Source organism: Dipodomys merriami, unplaced genomic scaffold (genome assembly GCF_024711535.1).
Source record: "Dipodomys merriami isolate MVZ:Mamm:240054 unplaced genomic scaffold, mDipMer1.0.p SCAF_7, whole genome shotgun sequence".
Taxonomy (NCBI): domain Eukaryota; kingdom Metazoa; phylum Chordata; class Mammalia; order Rodentia; family Heteromyidae; genus Dipodomys; species Dipodomys merriami.
In genome coordinates, this window is record NW_027206290.1 from 3845645 (window position 1) to 3862913 (window position 17269).

Here is a 17269-nt window from a genome sequence, read left to right on the forward strand (position 1 = left end):
TGAGAATAGTGAATTCACTGCAACTGATGATGATGAGAATTTTTTGTACACACACATACATATATTATTTTTTTTTTGCTTTTAGGTAAGAAAACATGGCAGAACTTTATTGAGTAAGCAAGAAGACAGACAGAAAGAGAGAGGTACCTTCTAACAGAATGTGGGTATTCTCAAAGGAAGAGTCATTTTTTTATCTTTGTTATTTTGTTAGTGATGAGAAAGTTAAAAATATGCACATAATTCTGCAATTCATTCCAATGTACTCATCAATCAGGTTTAATGATTAGGAATTTATGGCAAATTTGTGTCATTTGGAGAATGTTTTTGAATTATGTGTGTTGAGGCCTTGTATTTGAATTTCCTCTATGATATACCAAATTCTGGTTGATGAAAACTATGTTAAAGTTGCATAAAATATCAAGTCTCGCTGTAAGGGAAAATTCAAGCTACAATCAATCATGTTAGTATTTCTAAACTTTTAAAATGCTCCATACCTTTATCAATCATTCTAATTCTTGGTTTAATTTTCTTTGAAGAGTTCTGCTCAGAAAAAACGTTTTGTGTATACAAATGATAAGTGATACTATTTTCTTTAAGGCAGCATGTTTTCTAGGGTCTCCCTGCCTAGAGCCTTTGTTCATCCATTCTTTTAGTATTTTTTCTTTGTTCTTGGGGTTTTTAAATTATTGTTTTTATTTTCAGGGGTTTCCAGCCCTGTTTGGAAGCATTACATGATTAAGGATATGATTTATGGTTTGCATTTAGTTTAGTTTTTTGCTAAATGTGAATTAGGAGAGTCTAGTGTTATAAAACCAAAAGTACCTTCAATATTCATACATGTTCCTTTCTCTATAATTTAGGTGTTAAATTAAAATGAGTTACACGATACAATCTAGTAAATAGGTTTTCAATTGTGTTATTTGATTGGAATTGCCATTAAAAATGGACCATAGTCAAAAGGGGCTTAAAAGCAACATAAATTTATTTCTAATATATTTGAAGGATTCAAGACCAAGATCATGAAGCTCAGGCACCAGTGGGGACTCTCTTCCAAAATCTTGTATTCTACCTTGGTAGAAAGAGGTTCTAGACAGCTTCTTCGGCGAACTGATTTTATGCCTGAGAATTTCACTCCCAGAAAGTGACACTCTTGCTTTCTCATACTTTTGTCTCACTGAGAAAATAAAAAAGCTTCCAAACTATAATGATAATAAAGCTCTCAGCACTATCTAAAACTGAAAACTCTTTTTTTCTAGTTGGGGTTGACCCTGTGATAGAAAAAACAAAAAGAGGGGGTCAGTGGTAAATTCTCTATAGGGTAATGATATCAGCCACTTTGGCGGTTTCCTCTGGCTCTGGCTTTTTTTAAATTGTAAAGGTGATGTATAGAGGGGTTACAGTTACATAAGTAAGGAAATGAGTACAATTCTTTTTGAGAATTTAATTTTATTGTCTATGTGATGTACTGAAAGGTTACAGTTACATAGTAAGGTGTGTGAATACATTTCTTCTCGAACATTGTTACCTCCTCACTGGTTTTCTCCTACTTTCTCTCTCCCCCAACCATCCACAGCCCCAAGTTGTAAAATTCATTTTTTTTCTTAGAGCAGAGGAGTTTATAGCTTTATTGGAAATTGACTTGTTTCCTCCCAGCACAGAGAAAGACTCAAACAAAAGTCCCTACACTTTCTGGTATAACTTAAAATACACTATATCATTACTACATATTTATACTTCAATAAATCTTAAGTCTATAAAGCACATTTCTTATAATTGTTATCAGAAAAATCTATAAACAAGCTCCATTCTGCCTCAGTTCTCACCAGCTGGCCTTGAATTTATTACTTTTCTCATACAAATCTCATCTTACATTTTAAAATTTGATCCAAGAACCAGATATAAACCAAAACTCCAGAACTATGCACTATCTATATTTGCCTGGATCACCTCACATACAATGATGACCATCATTTTAAAAGCCTTTTCTTATATTCAATGTTTTAACTTCCAGAATTTTCCACCCAACAGTAGAACCACAGTACTCAGTATTGTCAGCCAAGGAATATATAATCCTACTATTACAATGTATTACTTTAATACATTTTTTAAAAAAAATGTGTTAAGAATGAAAATCAAAAATAGTTCAACCAATTCTGTTAATAAACTAGTTAATAGCCTAGTTGTTTATTTTTAAAGTAGTCCATTCAACTTAACATGTAAGTATGATCTAATCTTCTAGAAACTGAGTACATGTTTTGAAAAAAATTCTTCCTCCAAACTGTGACACAGAATTATCTTGTACTCACCTCTGAAGAAGACTCCTGGAGAGCTAGCTAGGTCTGAGCCCAGACCTTCTCTCCTTCCAAACACAACACTCTACTAAAAGAACTACTGCTCTGGGAATCTCAGAGGTAACTTCCCCTGCGAATGCTGATAGGGAAAGAGGCTAACTATATAAAAAGGCTTCTTACTAACCCTTCTAGGAGTAACAGTGAAAGAAATACCTACCTACTTAGGGTAGGATTACAGTACCTAGCACAGTGCCTTCTCAGTAGAAAATTTTTACTAATAAACACATGGCTGTTTTAGCATGTTGTCAACCCTTTTGTACCAAAGGAAAATGGCAAACCTGATACTTGTTTGTCCTCTTGTCAGGCATTTTTTCTGTACTGAACAAAGATAAAGGCAAAATAACAATGAATTACATCAGTGAATCTTTCTCTAAAAGCCAAGACAGATTACCTTATACCATATGCTACAAATTCCTCCTTAGTGTTCTCTTTATACTTTTATAGCTATTGTTTAGACTGTCTACTCTTTAATAAAACATGGGGAAAACCATTTATTTTCATTAATAAGATGTGTCCTAATGAATGGGTTTTGTTTTTATTCTTTTTCCTGCAGAAAGATAACTGTACTTAAGAAAAACTGACACACTTGACTGCTTAGATCCAAGTATCTGGGTATCTTCCCAACGTGGATGTCCTCCCTTCCCTTATGAAGGAAGTGCTACCACATCGCTTCTCTGAGACCTTAAGGCTCATTTTCTTTGAGGCTATTATCCATCCTTTATTTTCTATTTTCTCAAATATATATTCAAATGATGTAAAAGGAAAGAAGTCAGTTTTTTATATGATACTTTTAAGTGGATGATGATGGTTCTCAGACTTTATAGTCCCTATTCTGACTTTTAAAAGTAGAAGGGAATGTATATTTACACAAAGCATTTCAATGATCAAAACATAAACAAGGTATCTGTATAGAAAACTTTTAAGGAACAAAAAATCAGGTAGTTCATTGTTTGGAGGAAAAAAATAGAAAATACATCACATGTAAAATTTAGGTATTAACACCTGAATTAAATTTAAATTTTCAGTTTTTAGGCAGGCATAACACCATTTCTTTTTCCAGATAAAATATTAATGGTGAGCAAAGATTTCTTTTATATTTCCCAGTGGACTTTTCTGACAGTCAACAGGGAAAAAAACTATTCTGTATAACTTCATGTTTTAATTTTGTATTCATATCTGAAGAAAAAGACCTGAGTGTTGATTTTTTGTGTAATGTCTTAAACTTTCACAACATTCAGAAGTTTCTCTGCATTGTGTCTTCTCTGGTGTCTAAAAAGATTTGAGCTTTGACTATAGGATTTCCCACATTGAACACATTCATAAGTTTGAATTCTCTGATGATTAATAAGCCCAGAATTCTGGCTAAAGGCTTTCCCACATTCAAGACATTTGTAAGGTTTTCTCCAGTATGGACTCTCTGGTGTTGCACAAGGATGGAACTTCTGCTGAGGGCTTTCCCACATTCAACACATCCATAGGGTTCTCCCCACTGTGAATTCTCTGATGAAGAATAAGGGCCGAGCCTTGACTGAAGTGTTTTCCACATTCATCACAAATACGTTGTTTCTTTTGAGAGGGATTTCTATTTCTTTCAAATCTGCCCTTGGGGAAGCAGGCTTCTCCATATTTAAAAATTTGAGGAACACCTATATTAAGAGCACCAGGAACTCCATGAGATTCTCCTGTTGAAGCAATCTCCTGCTTTGAAGCTAGTGCTCCATTTTCAGTCCTGGCATCATCCTCACAGTGCCTTAAGGAATGGAGTTCCCAGGATGCCCACTTGAGCTGGTTCTCCACAGCGTCAAGCTCAGAACTGGGTAATCCCTGAGCTGCTTCTTGAGATACCATGTCTTCCACTAGCACTTCCCATTTTCAACGACGGAGAGAAACCGGCTGTCCAGGGTCATCCAGTTCCTCCAAGCACTGTCATTGCTGCCTCTCCATTCTCTGGATGATGCTCTCGAACCCAAATCTGCAACTCCTTGGGTAGGATGGCAACAAACTGCTCCAGCACAACCAGCTCCAAAATCTGTTCCTTTGTGTGGTTTTCTGGTAGTTAATTGGAAGTAAGTGTCTCATGGACTTTTTCTGTTGGGGCTGTCTTCAAACTGTGATCCTCAGATCTCAGCCTCCATAGTACCTAGATGGGAGAGTCCAGCACTTGGTTTTCTGGTAGAAATCGTTTTTTCTTTGCCAGTTCTGGGGCATGAACTCAGGACCTGGGCACTGTCTCTGAGCATCTGTTGCTCAAGGTTACACTCTACCATTTGACCCACAGTACCACTTCCGGACTTTTCTGTTTATGTAGTACTGAGGAACTGAACCCAGGGCTTCGTGCATGCTAAACAGGCAATCTCCACTAACCCACATTCTCAGCTGTCTGGCAGAATTTTAAACCTAGCCTTTTCTCTCAGAGATGCTTCTGTGAAATTCAAAAATTCTCTTATCAAGAAGACTTTTAGTCTCTACTTCTCTTGACACATATGAATGCTATCCACTTATCAGCCATTCAAGATTCATTTTCATTTAGTAAGCATTTTACAAAGGTTTTCCAGACTACTTCCTACTAAAGTTCATCTGCCCCTCCCTTTGGACTTCCTTGCAGGATCTAAGTCAACTGTGGCCAAATTTCACTTATGTGCTCTCAGACACATGCCCCTTTGCCCTGCCATCAGTGGGAGTAGAGTTATTTTCAATTATGGCCTGTCTTTCATTTAGCTGCCCAGCAGGCAGGTTCAGCTATAGCCTTTTGCCCTTTAAAATTTTCACTTATGTGTCTGACCCTCATCTAATACGTCAGTGGACTACTGGGAATACAATCAAGCTTACTGAGCTATGTCTTTGAAGCTCTTCATCCCAAAATTAAGGTCAGTAGACATCTATCTAGCTTTATACCCCCTTGGGAGATGGAATTCAGATCATAGATCTTACCGGAGCTACTCTATTTTATTGTGTTCTTTCACTTAGGTCTTAGTATATAGTTCAAGGTACCTTCAAACTCATGATTCTTTGCCACAGTTTCTTGGATGCTGTACCACCATTCAACTTATGTCTATGGTTTTCTAATGTCTCTGACTGGAGATAAAAATAATAAAAAGATAAAAGCCCACTCCTCTCCTTTTCAAGTTAATATGGACATTTTTCCTCATATTAAAATATGGGTTTTGTTCTGTCACAGTCTTGTTCTACATATTTCTCAAGGGAATGTTTACATAGTTCTGTTTTTATTTACTCTTCAAATTGTCAGGTACTGAGTTTCACACAGTAAATGTTAAATCACTACTGAAATGATCTAATACTGAAATTCAATGTTCCCAGTGATTTCTTCTGCTTACAACTAACCTCAAACTGATGACTTGTAGGCCAATTAGAAGCAAGGGATAATGAGTACACTTTGTTGGGAACAAAAGAGAAGAACAAGAAGAATGGAGAGGAGGATGCAAATAGAAAAAATAGAACACTTGGGTCAAAATTCTGAATCCTTCTCTTTTAGTACAACATATAAGTAACTCATTTAAATTCTATTATGGAGAAAACTTGACATTTTCTTAAATCCCATTTAAGAATTTGACATTTTCTCTCTAATAGGTCAATAATACCTATATTCACAGATGGTTGTGCAGAATTAATGCAGCATAAATGAAAGTATTCAGTAGAATGCAGTGTAGCTTTTATACATAGTAGAAATTCAACACAATTTTATAGACATGAAGCAACTGCTGGAAAAGTGTAATAAAGGAAGCAAAAAGGATGTTAATCTGATCACAATATGTGTGATGAATCAGAGTATGAAGAGACTGGAGGCAGGAGAATCAGCTGGGAAGCCATTACAATATTTTATTTGTATAATAACAAGTAAAATATAAAAGAGGTAGGGGTAAGATGGAAAGAAAATATTCCATATACTGAATGCAGAAAATGAAAATGCAACAGAGAAAAGCACTTACAATATTTCTAATAAAAGCTGGTTTTCTGTATCTATAATGTGTTGGAAAAAGTGCTCTGACTGGCAGTAAAGTTGTTGTTTACATAAATCCCTACTTTTGGCTCACACCAATCTCAAGGCTTTTTATAGTTTTCTGTCAGGATCCATAAACTTCCTACTCCAGATCTCATTCTGTCCTTAGGAGGAGATTTGATCCCTATTCAGACTATATTTAATGCATCTAGTGTTTAACGTAGCTTCTAGTCACTCTCATCCAAAATTAGAGGGTAATTGGTAAATAAGAAAAAGTCTGTCTTCTTCACCCACAGTGCAATAGAATGTAAAGAAGCCCTAGGTTCCCCTCCAGAATTTCCAGCAGTATTCTACCTAGGTTACCACTGCAAGAACCTGCTCATTAAAGAACCCAAGAACCCATCACTGATTGGCTTACTGCTCTTCCTTGCCTCTCATTCCCACAATTCCTCCCTTTTATAAGACTACTTCTCAAATAAACAATTGACTTGTCTCTGAATCATTGCTTTTGATTCTAATTTGGGTTCAGGCATTGAAGATCCAAACTTAAGATGAAGAATGATGAGGGAGAGGGTATAACATAAGATTGTTATTTTTTTAATGTTTGTAAAATCTACAAGGGTAAATAATAATTGAGGGGGTGGAAATATTTCAAAGTTCTTTCTATTTTTTAGACATTTTTCCTGCTTAAATATCTGAGTGGTAAATCCTACATATTCCTCACATGTGGCTTCTGTGGCAAGTGACATACTGTGCTGACAAGAAAGATGCACAATAAATATTTGTTGAAAGGATAAAGTAATAAAGAACTAAAAAGCTTCTTTAATGCAACCACAGCTCGTGGTAGCTGTAAATAAACTGATAACCTTTGCATTCTCATATAATTTTTCCTGCCTAGAAAAATCTTTATTCAGGAAATGGACTTCTCTATTTTCTTTTGTATCTGGGCAAGATTATTGTTATGAACAGAACAGCAACTCAACAGAACAAAATACACCACTGCTCTGAGCTAGGTTGATAGCAGATTCATCATAGCTCCTTTTTGGTGGCCTTTCATGTATATTGACAAAATCATAAGTTAAATGCCAGACTTTCAAATGTAAAGCAAAACTGTTTTCTATTACTGACTAAACGATTGTTGTGTTAGTCATTTCAGACTGATAGCTCATTCCACAGTGATTCTTTGCATGCAGCTTCCGGAATACAACCCCAATGCAACAGGAAAACAAGGCTTACTGTGACATGATTGAAGCTGGAGTCCTATTCTCAGTTGAGGACACTAATGTGAACGTAAAACAGATTTAGAGCCAAGAATTGGCAGAAAAAGTATTCCCTAAAGAGTTATTCAGTACTGTCTGCCATATGCAGCAATCTCTCAATTCATGTGTTCCTCTTGCCTGATTGAGAGCTAGCTAACGAGGTGGCAACAATCCAGTTAGTTCCCATGAAGAAAAGAAATACCACATACAGATGTATACAACACGAAGACATTCTTTAGATGATTGTCGTACTTGCAAACAATACAATTATGTGAATATATTTAGCAGAATATAAATTAAAATAAGAGGGGACAAAGAGCTAAATATTACATGTGATTTTTATTTAATAGGCTACAAAACAAACCATATGTGTAAAATAATCATTTCTAATCATCTCACTTGGAGAGAAGAAACAATATTCATTTATGGGCTGTTTTGTAATTAGATAATGGTATTTTTAAAAAGCTAGCAAATGAAGGAATTGACAATTTAACTTTTCAGTGGGTTGGAAAAAATGTATTTCTATCATAGGAGATTTATAGTGTTGGATGATCTCTATAAGACACCCTGGCCTAATCCTCATGATAATCCCAGAGACAGTCTCTAGGAATGGCAGGACTAAAACAATCTTCTTAAGAAGTTGCACCAGTTGCTCCCCAGGCCAAATGATGACCAGCTCAGTAACAAGGTCTGACCTGCAATTTCCATACTCTCAGGAAACTGCTCCCCCACCATCACTTCTTCTTCTTGTTATTCTTCCTGTTCTTCTTCTTGTTCTTCTTGTTCTTGTTCTTCTTGTTCTTCTTGTTCTTGTTCTTCTTGTTCTTCTTGTTCTTCTTGTTCTTGTTCTTTCTTGTTCTTGTTCTTGTTCTTGTTCTTTCTTCTTCTTCTTCTTCTTCTTCTTCTTCTTCTTCTTCTTCTTCTTCTTCTTCTTCTTCTTCTTCTTCTTCTTCTTCTTCTTCTTCTCCTTCTTCTTCTTCTTTCTTCCTCTTCTTCTTCCTCTTCCTCTTCCTCTCCTCCTCCTCCTCCTCCTCCTCCTCCTCCTCCTCCTCCTCCTCCTCCTCCCCCCCCCCTCCTCCTCCTCCTCCTCCTCTTCCTCCTCCTCCTCCTCCTCTAAAATATAGGAGAGGAAATAATTGAGGACAGAGGGAAGGACAAATTTCATAGTAGGTTTTTTTTTAGTTTTTGTTGTTGTTTGGGGTGTGTGTGTGTGTGTGTGTGTGTGTGTGTGTGTGTGTGTGTGTGTGTGTGTGTGTGTGTGTGTGTGTGTGTGTGTGTGTGTGTAGGTCTGGTCCTGGGGCCTAGACATTGTGCCAGAACTTGTTCACTCAAGGCTAGCACTCTTCTACTTAAGCCCCAGCTCCACTCTGGCTTTTTTGATGGTGAGAGATTAGTCTTAGGGACTGGATTTTCTTGACTGGTAGTTTCAAACCATGATCCTTAGATGTCAGCCTCCAAAGTAGATAGGATTACAGGCATCTCCTCCCTGTGGTAGGATTTTTATGTTTTATATAAAATGTTTTATGTTCTCCATGGAGAGCTAGACACTTCATTTTAGAAAGTTACAGAGTCATCTTTCCAACTTCCTCATTCTGAAGATATAAAGTGTGTATCTAAGTTTCCTAAATGTCCAGAAATATATACAATGATGCCTCTTTTGCAATTGTTAGGATCACTGAAGTTTGCCTACAAACTTTCAAGCTGGGAAGGTGGCTCAGTGGTAGAGTGCTTGCCTAGCATGCATGAAGCACTGGGTTCAATTCCTCAGTACCATATAAACAGAAAAATCCAGAAATGGTGCTGTGGTTCAAGTGGTAGAGTGCTAGCCTTGAGCACAAAGATTCTCAGGAAGCCCTGACTTCAAGCCCCCGGACTTGAAAAAACTTGTTTTGTCCACTTAAAGTGACACAAAGAAGTAAATTTAAGTGATGCTCACACCTATCTCAGAATCACAGCGCAAGACAATTCTTCAAATATTTTGCAATATTCATTATTCCTTATTCCTTTCTATTTGAAAAAATGGCAAAAAAAATGTGGCATGTACAGAATATGACCTTTTTCTCACTTCGTATTCAGGGCTAGTGTAAATTCAGGGGAGTTTTGTGCATATTATTATAAAATAGCAATACATGTCTACTTCAAGTCCATGCTGTTGAGAGATGATTGGTAATTTAAAATAAATGGATAAAATAGCTCTTTTATTTTTATTTTTCCTGAAGCACTTGTCTGATTAATAAAAGAATAGAGCCCCAAATTTTATGTCTATGAGTACGAGAGAACAGAGATACTCTCAGATTAAGTTAAAACAACCACATCACCATGAGATTCAGAACGAAAGGCTTGTGCTGTCCATGTTCCTGTCTCCTCAAGGCAGTTATCATAGTATCTGCTCATGGCAGAAATTCCAAGAAACCATTTGGGCAGAGAAGTCAGATTTTCAGATCCAACTTAAGACATGTTTAGTCAATTCAATTCGTTTCTGCCTTTGTTTTTCTTTTTCTTGGAGGATAGACTAATCTTTTAACAAAACAGATACAGATATACAATTATCACATGTTTCCTTTATATATGAATATTTAAAGCAATGAGAGGATGCCCTGGAGAAATCCCAGCTACTCAGGAGGCTGAGATATGAGGATCACGGTTCAAAGCCAGCCTTGGCAGGAAAGTCCGTGAGACTCTGATCTCCAATAAACCACTAGAAAACCAGAAGTGGCGCTGTGGCTCAAGAGGAAGAGCACTCACCTTGAGCTGAAGAGCTTAGGGACAGCGCCCAGGCCCAGAGTACAAGCCCCACAACCGACAAAAAATAAAAAAAGGGGGATTACTAGTGACTATGGTGGACAGGAGACAGAGGAGTGGGGAGGAGGGGTAAAAGAGGGCAGAAGAGGTGATGATGGGCATAATAAATATATGATATATTGTATGAATAAAAAGACAGAATCTAGTACATGTGTGTAACTATTATGTGTCAATAATTATAATAAAAAAGTACTCTACAAGAGCAAATGTCAGTCCATATTAATCCTTCATAAGAACTAAGGTACACATTAGCTTTCAATTTATTAATTTATATTTACTCTAACCCTGCCTTCTCCAAAGTATGCCTATTGGTCTGTGAAATGTGAGATACCCTTATATAGTTTTCTTCCTTTGGTTCCAAATGAATGTTACCATCAAACTCAAATGTATTTTTGACAGGCTTGCAAATGTTATGTTTTGAGAATAACATGCATAACTCAATACTCAAATCTGACAAGTCTGTGAACTATGATGACTCTTGTCTAAATGTCATGCCATAAGCCTGTTAGTCATTGGGTAAAAAACGATGATCCATTGGCAGAGCAATGCCTGTGATGTAGGTTCTGGATATCGCTATTTAATAGAAATGATTCTACTCTTCACTGATAGCTTTCTAAGAAATTTAAATCAAGGTCCTCAGCTTTTTTTAGCTGTCTTTAAAACTACTTTCTACTTTTACCACTCAACACCTTTAATCTGGAAATCATGTTATTATTTAGGACCTTACAAATGATCTATGAATCTATCGATTTTTAAAAAGTGTGTTTAATTACAGGTTGTTCCTTTGCCTCTGTTCATTGTGGTTAAAGTAGATGAACACTAAACTCCAGGGCAGTTGTTAAACATACCTAATATCTACTCTTTTGAGTGCCAATAACCTCAATATCTTTATGCATTCCCTGTAACTGATCTGCCCAAGAGGTTAAATTTTTGATTCCAAGGAAATAAACATTTTTAAGAGGTAGACACAAACAAATCTAAGAAGATGAGCACTTTTTAAAGATTCCCATGTAATTTTCTAGCATTTGCCCATCAAAGACAAAACATTCATAGAAACACACACACAGATATAGAGAATACATAGAGACATACTAACATACATATATGAAGTATGGATATTTATATTCTAGCATAATACCTCTTTACTATTGCAAACTTTTATGTTACTGATCACGATTCATTTGTATTTCAGTGTTGATTATTTTTCCTTCAAGAATAGTAAACAAGGAATATTTCTACTTGACTCTAAAATACACTTTGCAAGATGTATAAATTGTAGCTAATTTTATGTGAAGTAAAATGTTACAAGATTTTCAACAAAAGTTTTAGACTATTCTTTTTCTGATAACAAATATTTGTGTATCTTTTATTTAAAGTTTTCAAGAGTCATGTTTAAAGAATCATATTTAATGTACAGTAATTTTTCAGAAAAGAAATAAAACTTGAAATAAAACATTTATTATTTCTTCCCTTTCTTTCCTTCACTGCATTCCTTCTTTTCTATTAAATATAGCCTGTTCAAAGAATCTAAACTATGAACACTGGGGTGACTATTATATATGAGAAACTACAGTACTCTTGTTGTGATCAGCATTTTTAAAAAAGGTACCTTTGAAAATTCAGATCAAGGCGAAGCCCAAACTTTGTAGAGAATTGCTAGGAATGGCAACCTCAACTTGTGAGACTTAGTCCTGTAATTTAAATCACAAGTTTCATCTCAGTTTTATTTGCATATGGGCTATAATTAACATCAAGTGACAAGATAAGATCACGTACAATAGAATCTTAGGGTACAATCAGGCCACCAAAATTGAAACAAGCCTTGTTGTTATTTAGCTCTGCAAGACTGGGTCTGTGCCAAAATGGTGGGTTGAGTATGGTCTATGTAAAGAACAATGATGTATGGAGGATAAAGTGAGAGGGCTTTACATTCAAAGGTAGTGGTGATAAGATCACGTTTTCTATTGACAGCCTTTCACTCACCTTCCAATACCTAAATTTTCTAGAAATCTAGCCTTTGTTAATTTCTTTGCTACATATACAAGGCATAGATATACAACATGCAACATTCTGAACAAAAATTCTATATTTGCTTCTGTACTGTTTTATTTTCTATGACATAGGCAAAAATGTCTTTCTATTAAATTACTTCAAAAACCCTCTGGTTTTGAAGCAATTCTTAATAATCTCTTGATGCCACCTCAACTGTGTCCATATATATGCAGATATATTTTAGATATACATATATATACATATATATACACACATGTTACCTAGTTGTACAAAGAAATTACCATTTAACAAAGCATTTAACATATGTATTTGTGACTACAATACATTTTGACTAATGTCACTCCTTTCAACATTCTTGCCCAACCTTCCCCTACCGACCACATCCTTTACTCATAATTTAGTAGGATATACAGTGAATTCTTGACTGTGTTTGCCCCTATTTATCCTCTTTTGTTCATCTACCACTTACCCCTTGATCCACCCCACCTCTTTCAAGTTCCTGACTCCTGGTGTTTAAATTTTTGAACTCTGACTTTGTCTTTCTAAGGAATTACATTCTTTGGGCTCTCCTTTGAATCTATCATATGGCAGTTAATATATTTGTATTCATTTGTTTACATGAGTAAACAGCATGTTTACATGAGTTTAGGATACTTTCCACACACATTGTTAAGGTGGGAAACGTTCTGTTAAGATGTGAATCCTTGTGTCCCCATAGTCATATAGTTGTATGTACCCACTAAAGTGATATCTTTAAGCTGTAAGGTCATTGAGAGGTGATTAGGAATGGGAATCATGTTTGTATGAAAGAGACCTGAAGGAGTCTTTTCATTCATTTCATCTTGGGAGGACAGGAAGATTGTCATTCTGAAAACATAACTTCACCAGACACAAAATCTGCTGGCACCTTGACCTTAGATGTCTCAGTTTCCAGAACCAAGGGAAAGAAATGTGTGCTGTTCATAAGCAATCTAACTTACAGTGATAGTATTATGTTGTGGTGGCCCAAATGGACAGATAGGTTCCTTACTTCTATTACTGAATTTATCACAGGATGACATTATTATCTGCCTTAGTATAACTATAAATCCTTTAGATTTTTCTATTTTTTTCTACCCTTAACTTATAATGCACTCTTGGACAAATATAATGGGATCCATAAGGGCTTATCTAATAAATAAATAGCACTCTCTTTCAATGATGTAGTACCTTTTTATGCCAAATATGTAACTTTATATTCAGTTCATTCAGTTATGCATCAAAATGTCTGAAATTTCATACACCCAGGAAGAATGAATATTGAAATACATTTGAAATTTGGAAAGTCTCTAACAGGGAAAGGGATAATGCTGGAATTCCAGAGGGAAAATGAAATACTGTTCTAAGGGGTTACATTTTCAAGCTCTTTATTTTATTTTCTATGGAGCAAAAATTACATTTCTATTTTACAAATGAATTATTATAATTACTGCATTCTGACTGAATGACATTGTGTCCTTTCAGAAGGAACTCATCCACAGAGGATGCCTGAGGTAATCTGTAGATAATTGGGTCTAGCTGCTGTGGTCTAATTATATGTATGTCTTAGACCCCAGACTCCGACTCTTGAAATGCTAGTTTCTCTACAAGAGCCTTCTTCATAGCTTTGATGGGATGTGAATAAGATTATCTCTTAGGATTGCTCTTCCTTGTAACTGTATCTGTATGCTTAATAATTGAATCTAAAAGCAATTTTGGTAAGTCTAATCAAACCATACGTATCATAGGGAATGTGTTCCATATGTACTGTAATCCATGGATAGAAATTCACTGTCAGCAACATTAAAATTAGCCCTTAATATTTTTGTGGCATTAGGGAAGCTGTTGCATTTATAGGGTCACTTTATTTCACTATTATGAAAATCAATAAGATTTACCTTAAAGGAATCAGTGAAATATGATTTTTCATAAACTAAAACGGTACCTTCAAGTAATTGATGGGTAGTTTTTAAAAAATATATTTAAGAAATTAATAAAATATTATAAAGTTATATTACTATTGTGTAAGCACAATAAAATAGTGTATTCAAGCAACATGCACAAGGTTCCACTGACATAATGATGATATACATGGCAAATATTATATGATATTTGATAGATATAGAAATTGAACCATTTATAACTAAACAAAATCAAGTCTGGATAAGAACAGGTCTCTATATCCCTAATCACAAACCAAGATAAAATATGTAGTAATGTAATGAAATCTAAAATGTATGAATCTTTACTAATCAATAAAGTAGAAGGAAACTAATTTTTTTTAACAAATAATTTTAAGGATAAAAATGTGAGAGAGATAAGACTCTAAAATCAGTATTGTTGGAAGTGGCGTTGTGGCTCAAGTGATAGAGCGTTCACCTTGAGCTGAAGAGCACAGGGACAGTGCCCAAGCCCAGAGTTCAAGCCCCACGACCAACAACAACAACAAAAAATTCAGCATTGTGTGATATAATTAAAATTTGAGCCACAAATGAAAATCATAGAGGTAAATATTAGGGTTTTCCATTGACCTTATTAAAACAAGTTTTCAAAAGGCAAAATTAATTTTAATATACTTAATTAGATTTATCAGAAATGTGCGTGTCCATAAGAGACTTATTGCAAATAATTGACTTGTTGGAAAGAAGAGAGTATGTTTGCTGTCACTTTGGGAGTATCTGATATAATCACTACACTACCAGAGAGCTGACTGATTAATCCAGGTTAAGAGTTTATTATTGGAGACAATACTGGTCTCTTGCTGCTGATGTCAGATTTGGTACATACCAGGGATTGTAGCCAAGAACATAGATGTGAGGAAGCCCACATTGGTAGGCCATGCATAATCATCATTCCTGGCAACATGTTGACTCTTTTTATGAATGTACTGGAAATGAATAGAGTGGCTGGGAAAATAGACTGACTGATGTCTACAAGACTAGTCATACTATCCACATGATTTTTAAAACATCTTACTTTACTGACATCACAATATTATACTCACAAGTATTATACATAATTTCATATTTTTTCAACCATTCAGAGAGATATATTTGCATACTTTTTCTTAATATTTCCATGGAGTGAATTTCCCAATTCTTTCCAAATTCATTTCAGCCAGCCCATTGGACACAATCTATGAATTGGTATATAATTGCATATCGAGAATTTCTTCTTACAATTAAATTAAACAATGACTGCACTGGAGGGATTTTCTGTAATCATTGACCTTCAAGGATGTCTCAAAAGCGACTGTAATGTTGTAGTTCCCACTTTCTGGTGGTGATGGGATTTAGTGCTGAATCTCTAACCAGGTTGGATGTATTCTTTCTCTTTCAAATGAAATTCCCCATGAAGCCATTGGTACAAGCTAGAAGAAATAAGACAATATGGGGATGGGATAATAGGAATTGTAAGAAGCTGGGCTACTTCATATATAATATACTTGTGCTTTTATTGACAGTTTGCACCTCATCACTTAAATAATACTTCAATTTATAATGGAGTCTTTAGCACATTGTAATTTGTGACTCGATGGATAACAACAACGTAATGATAATAATTTCATGGCACATAATTACTTGAAGGTCTGTGGACAACTACTTAGTTTATCAGAAGGCTACTTAGTGGAATAAAAGAAGTTTTTCAAAAGAATAGTAAGTTTAGGACATCCAGTTGTTTCTATACCTTGGTTGTTGTAAAAAGTACTGAAATAAATGTGCATGCCCCCAGTTACATTCCTTTGGATAAATGGCCAAAAGATATATTATTGAATTATAGGATAATTGTACTGTTAACTTTTTGAGGACCCTTCATACTGGCTTCCATAGAGATTATTTTAATTTAACCTCCCACCTAACCAGCATTTGTTCATGTTCTTGTTGATGACCATTCTGACCATTCTTGATACAGATTCTCAAGAAAATCACACACACACACACACACACACACACACACACACACACACACACACACACACCTATACACACACACAGAGTGCAATTTTATTTAGCAATCAATTTGACTGAAATTTTGTCATTTTCAGAGAAATGAGTAGATCTGTAAAATATTATATCAAGTGAAATAATCCAGTCTTAGAAGGACAAAGAAAGCATGTTTTACCTCCTAAGTGGATGTTAGATCTAAAAAAAGCATATGTAAACACATAATCATATGCATCTATATATATGTACAAATATATATATGAATATATACGCACACATATATATGCATGAATGCATGAATGAATGTATATACATGTATATTTAAATTGACTAAGGCATAGTGTAAACAGGAATAAGGTTTATGATGTAATTCCTTTGAACAATTAACCCAAGATTTAGCAAACATAATATTAGAAAGCTGAGATGTGTCTTGACTGGAGGATGAGTAAGAGTGGGAAGAAGTAGACAAATAGACTAAAGAAAGACAAATATAGCCATAATGATATCCATATATTAAAACAGAACAAAGGAAATTGGTGTGAAAATGGGGAGAAGAAATAACTAGTATATTTCTGAGACAAGCAGAAAAGGTAAAATAAGTGATGTTAAGAGAAATGAACCCTAAGCTAAGGATTCAAATGTTTTTTTTTCTTGCTATTGTGTCTAACATAAGATATTTAATATAAGATATTTCTTTGTTGCTTTGTGTGTCTCTCCCCCATGGTATAACCCCTGTTTTCACTGTATTTGATGTTAGTATAATTTGTGGAGGGGAAGGGAAAAAAACAAATTGATTAAATAGGGATACAGGTGGACCCATTGCAAAAATGAGATGTACAAGATGTTATGTTGAAAATGAACTTTACAACTTTGGCTGGGGAGCGGGAGGGGAAGGGAAGGGTAAAGGGGATGCGAAGGGGAAAC

The 17269-nt window shown here is 35.2% G+C and overlaps 1 pseudogene; it reads right to left on the reverse strand.

Annotated features, from left to right (window-relative positions):
• Window positions 1-3568: 3568 nt before the first annotated feature.
• LOC138816798 (zinc finger protein 24 pseudogene) lies at window positions 3569-15241 on the reverse strand (annotated as a pseudogene).
• Between the last annotated feature and the right edge of the window lie 2028 nt (window positions 15242-17269).